Genomic DNA, 6,389 nt, shown 5'->3' with positions numbered 1-6,389 from the left:
AAACTACAAGGTTGATACTGTGTCTGTTATAATCTCCAGATGTTTGTGCTTGTTACATGAAATGAGCGCTTGGAATTAATTTGAACCCTTTTGCCACTAGCAGTGTATCAGGCAATGTTAAGAATGTGAGACCCTCAAAGAAGTTTGACCAAATCACACATATCAAAACGCAGTAAAACATTCATTCCTTTACCTTCTCATCTTGAATTCTACCACCGTCATCTACAAGTAATAACCATTCAATCAAGTTCTGTTTTTTAAACTATGATGCTCAAACAATAAAGTGAAACGCGGCATCGAATCATTCTTAACCTGGAAATCATGCTGTGAACTTGATACATGGCCAGGTATTAGCATTATGTTTAGCAAAGAATCTACCTTCATTGACTTGTATAGTAATAAATGTTTATTATAAAATAAAATTGAATTATTAAACAAGTGACCAAGAAATTTTCTCTTCTTTGACTAATGACTTGTAGGTTGGGTTTCTAGAATTCATCTATCGTGGCTGCTGGTCAGTTGCCAATAAAGCCAAGAATAAGGAGGCTGAAAATGGTTTTCATGATACAAAACAAATGAAAATTGTTTTTTGTCTTTTTATCTGTTCTTTTTTTAAACTGCAAATGTAGATCAAAATCTTTCTTTGGTCCATTTTAGTTCTTCACACTAGAAAAATCAAATATAAATTATTGAAATAGATAGCAGACTTTCTTATCAACTAGACTAATTTTTTGCAAATTACTATTTTACAGGTGTATCATGAAATGACATAAAGGAATGACAAATCTGCAAGTAAAAGTAAATCTAGCAAATGACTATATTTTCTAATGCACCAACTAATGCCAAAATGTTACCTAAAAAAACCCATAATAGTATATCTCCTCTACTTCATAAATAAACATACATCATTCCCAAAATTGCCATAATGCCATGGCTTATTATTATTTTTATTTTATTTTGCAAAAAAAAAAAAAAAAAAAAAGGGAAAAAGGAAACTTCACATGAGAGCAGGAACCATTGAAGAACACATGCAGATGATGGTGTAGATGCAATGACAAGATTTATGTAAGGTATTTCCCATTCTTTTATGCCAGGCAAAATGATTCATTGCTCTTTTGGTGCTTAATGCTTCTGACTCAATGATCATTTGAAGGGATCAATCACCATGTGTGATTGGAGATTACTTTTTTCCTTTCCTTTTTTTTTTTTTTTAATTTTTTTTTATTTTTTATTTTTTCTTTTTTCTTGGGTAGAGAAGAGAAAACCCATTTTAATATATAAATCCAAAATGGTTTCAGACACATAATCCACAAATAATATAGAGCACATAATTGTCAAAACCTATGAACTTTTGGCAAGTAATTATCAACCTCCAAGTAGCATTGAAAGAAAAAAAAAAAAGAAAGGTCTCTCAATGTCATTTACCTTACCCAATAAAAAAATTGGAAAAAAGAAACGACAAATCTTTTTTTCTTTTTCAATATCCTCCTCCACTTTGATTTAAATTCTCATCTCTCGTGTTGACAACCTCATTTTTCCTAGTCATTTAGTTATTTAATTGGAGAGTGGTTTTGGAAGGATATGGGAATCAAATTAGATTTAAACTAATGGTTTTTTTTTTTTTTTTTTTTTTTTGGGGGTAATTTTCTCTTGTGGTGTTGACGGGGGAGGATGAGGTATTGGGTGCACCCCTCAATATTATTATAATATATGATTTTGTGTGGGCATATATATATGACTTTGTTTGAGAGATGCCCACTTCAACCACTTTTTTTTTTTTTTTTTTTTTTTTTTTAATAATGTGTGTTATTATTCTATTGAAGACTTTAATTGATGATATCAATGGTTGTTTAATTTATTTTATTTACCAAATCTTGGAAAAAGAAATTAAAAAAAAAAAAAAAAATAGTGTCAAATGGTGAATAGAGAGTTGTATGTAAATGACAACAAAGAAAACTAATTTAATAGCGTTGAAAAGAGAACGACAACAACAACTTGGGTTTGTCTGTGGCGGTCATCATCTTTCTAGTGGATTTGGTTAGTCAACAATGTGGAGTATATTTCCTATTAAAAACCTGTGTATTGGAGTTTGCTTGCCTACCCAAAAGACGAAAAGTAAATTGTAAGCTACCGGTGAAATATATTTTAACAATTTGTAATTTTATATCTATTTTTAAGTGATAATATTGTAAGCTCCCAACATTTCACGACCTAATAATTTTTTTCATTTAAAGTATTTAAAAGAGTTAATTATCTTATTAGAGGTATTGTGTTTTATTTCAATATAATTTTCTTTAGAGAATTACTTAAATCGAACAACTTGATAGATATCGTGATCAAATCAATTCACTATAAGAATAATGATTATAACTTAAAAGTGAATTTTCTATATAATGTTTATTTATTATATAATACCTATTACATATAGTACAAGTAGTCACAATATTATTTACTACTATTTTTTTGTATCTTAAAAACTTAATATCAAATATAAATGTGTTGTAATTAGACTTTTATAACATGAATATTACATATCATTAGTCTTGGATTTAATGTACTAAACAAAGAATAATACAATACTTCTTTTCGTATTAAAATTTACTTTTATCTAATAATATATTTAAATTGATGAGGTAAAAAGTGACGTGAGCCAGACTTGTGTGATTAAACAAAGAATTAACTCTTGAGATAATAGATTAACTTCAAATACTCATGATCTATAAAGTTGAACAAATGTGACTGTCATGTCTAATAAATAAAATAAACTGATTGAGTAAAGGACGTCATGATGCTCAAGTTGGTAAAGAAAAATAATAAGCAAGCTTAAAGGAGCAAGTATGAGTTTTTAGAAAATAAAGAGTCTGTCTAACTCTTACATTGAGTGCATTTTTATTATCTTCTATCGTACTGCCACTAGTTAGGACTTACTTGATTATCTTATGGTCTTTGTTGTTTTCATATGTTGGTGTCACCAATGATATGTCTTGCCGCATCATCTCACATGCCCAAATAGCTTGCCACTTATCTTGTCATGTGCACATTATTTCTTATTTAGATGTGTAATAAATATAAATAGTATAAGTAAAGAATAATTATTCTAGTTGCCCTTTATCCTTATTTATTTTCTTTAAACTATTTAACACTTAACTTTTCTACTTACCATTAGATCGTACATACATTTTCTTATCATGTTCAAGATTTTCTCTACATGAAAAGATTATTTTTATAATAATATGAACGACATTATATTATTAGAATTTATGTTGTATATTTGAAAGAAATTGATTTTTTTTGCTTCTATGATGAGATCATTTGTCCACCCGACCTTTTTTTTTTGTCGCTCTTTAAATATTTAAAAGTTTTTTATGACATCAATACATTATTGCAAGTGTTTTTAAATATCATCTTTAATATCATTATTTAGTTAAAAATTAAAAATAAAAATAATTACTTGAATGATAGTTTAATGAATAAAAGATGCACGTATAGGATATCACTTTTCTTGAATGACTTATATCTAATTTTTACACACTTAATTTCTTATAGTAGTATTGTGTTGGTAGATGTTTAGACTAATATGAAGATATGCACCGGTAAATTTGTCCATGAAACGATTTAATTTCAAGAAAAAATTCAAAATACCACTAACTCTTCTATTAAAAAGATTAAAAAAATATTAATAAAAATTATATTAAAGTTAAAAAAATTAGGTAGCACTAAGACGATTTTAAAAGATAGTAATAAAAATAATAAAGTTTGTGAAAAAATAATAATTAACTTAAATATATTTTTATTATATTAAAAAGAAAGAACTATAGTTAAATAAGTGGAGTATTATCTTATATATATTAGGTTATCTATTTTTGTGCTGTAAAAGGACATAAATTTGGCTAAATATCCAGAATCAAAGTACTTTTGGTTGAAAACGTATACTTAATTTAGTTTTTAATAAAGATAACATTAGTTTTGGTTAATGACAAATTAACATCTTCTTTCTCTCCTAGGAGGGGATTGTGTGAGAGCAATCCTCTCATTCATCATGTTTATTTTATATGCAGAAATATTTTCTTTTATGCTAAAAAAATTAGAGATGGAGGAAAAAGGCCATGGGTTGAAAATTTGTAGGCAAGCATCTGTCATTACTAAACCATAATTCATTATTATTCATGTTTATAATGTTAGGAATTTCTATAATGGTAACCTTTAAACAACTTAGTTAGAGCAACGATCTAGTTATACATAGAAAACTCTACTTTATAGGAGAGACTCGTTTGAAAAAGGCTTGAGATAATGGTTGGGAATAGACATCCCATCTTATTGTAGATAGACAAGTGACTTCAAAATCAATATGGACACAAAACATTGACATTAAAACCTCTATAACTATGTTTACTCTTGTATCTAATTTAGTGACATCATTTGGTTAGAACATAACACTTATGAATAACATTTTTCTTCTCTATAAAATAAACCAAATTATAAGGAATCCACTTAATAGAAGGTTAGCATCGAATGAATTAACTTGTTCTTTCACTAAGGATGATATTTAATATAAGATTAGGATATGCATAAGTATCAAAATATTGTACAAAGATGTAAGAACATATTCTTCTAGGTAGTCTATATTACAACGGGCAAGTATATGGTCAACAATGGTACCACCTCTGTAGAGCTTTTAGGATGGAGACTTTATAAAGATATAATGCTAATAAAGATGAGGTTAGTACAAAAAATTTACACTGTGCCTGGGGAACATAATGAGAATGTGGATCACTTGTTGAAAAAGTGTGACTATCCACACAAAGTATGACCTTTAAGTGTTCTATAAGGTAATTTTCTTGTTATTTAATTCTTTCATCATTGGTTTCATCATGGCAAATTCTCTTTTTATGGTACAAGAATATAGTTTTAATGATATTATGAGTTATTTGATGAACTAAAAACTAATTATTCACAAATAAAATTATATTAAACCTCATTTGTTAATATAGAAGTTGTAATAACTATATAGCGAGATGGAAGAGGATGATAAGCAAAGCTATATCGAGAAGGAAAACTAGATAAGAAGGAAGTGTCTAATACATGACACTTATAAGATAAATACTAATGCTTCTATGGAACTTAATGGATGGACTGGTGAGGGCATTATGTAGGGATCACCAAGGTAAAGTTGTACTTATATGAAAAAAAAAATTACTTTTTTTTAGCTACATTGACATTGTGTAAATCTTAATATTACTATATAGTATAAAGATGACTTTAGTAAAGGGATTTCATCATATACAGATGGAAGGGGATGAAAAAAATATTTTTCAATCCCTAAATACTTTGTCTCATTTACATATAGAGTTTAGGTTATTAGTAGCAGGCATTAAAAGTTAATGTTTATTATTTATATCTTTTTGTTTTTTTTTATACGTAGACATGAAAATCAAGTTTGTTTATACATTACCTAGAGAAGTATATATAATGCTTTGATACAATCTTAAGAGCTTCTAGACTTTATGTTTTCCTTGCTTTAGTAAGATATTTGTTTTAAGGTAATGGAATGTTACTTTTCTTAAAGAGAGAACATTAAAAGTTAATATATATATATATTTACTTACTTTTACTAATTAAATACAAATTTTTAAATAAAAAAATAATCTTTTTGTTAAATAAAACAAAAAAGTAAAAAAAAAAATTTATTCATGATATGATTTCTATAGAATATTAGACAGTATATTTTAAATTTTATTTTATAATTTACAATTAATTAATTGATCAATTTCTAACTACAATATTAAAGTAATTTATCGCTAACAATTTAAAATCTACAATAAATTATTTACATAACTAAAAAATTTAAAAATTAATCAAATAATTTATTAATATTAAATTAGCTAATTAAAGTTCAAACTAACTCAGGAACAGAAAAGAAAATTTTAGAAAAATAAGATGCTCTTTTGGCTATTGTTTAATTTAAGACCATTAAATAAAGTTAATATGAAATAAAATTAATCAACAAATGTCAAAATAATCCCTTTCATGAAATAAAATTAATCAACAAATGTCAAAATAATCCCTTTCATGTTAAAAAAAAAAGTAAACAAAATTTTGAAAAAAGAGAGAAAAATTGACAAAATTATTATTTTAGACTTATAATTTGGTCTTTAAACTTATAATTTTTTTTTTAATTTATAATTTTCAACTATGAAACTTTTGATAGTAAAATAACAATTTTTTTTCCATTTGCTTATATTTTGTTTTTTGTTTTTTTTTTTACAGAGTTTGAAATTATAATAAGTAAAGGTTAACTTTGGTAAACCCAATAAGAAGTATTATTTATTTTATTTAACTTATGCAGATTAATTAATATTAAGATAAAAAGAGTAATAATTATGTTTAAA

Source organism: Carica papaya, chromosome 5, assembly GCF_054855325.1.
Source record: "Carica papaya isolate Zhongbai chromosome 5, ASM5485532v1, whole genome shotgun sequence".
In the NCBI taxonomy this organism is placed as follows: Eukaryota; Viridiplantae; Streptophyta; class Magnoliopsida; order Brassicales; family Caricaceae; genus Carica; species Carica papaya.
This window is presented reverse-complemented; position numbering follows the sequence as displayed.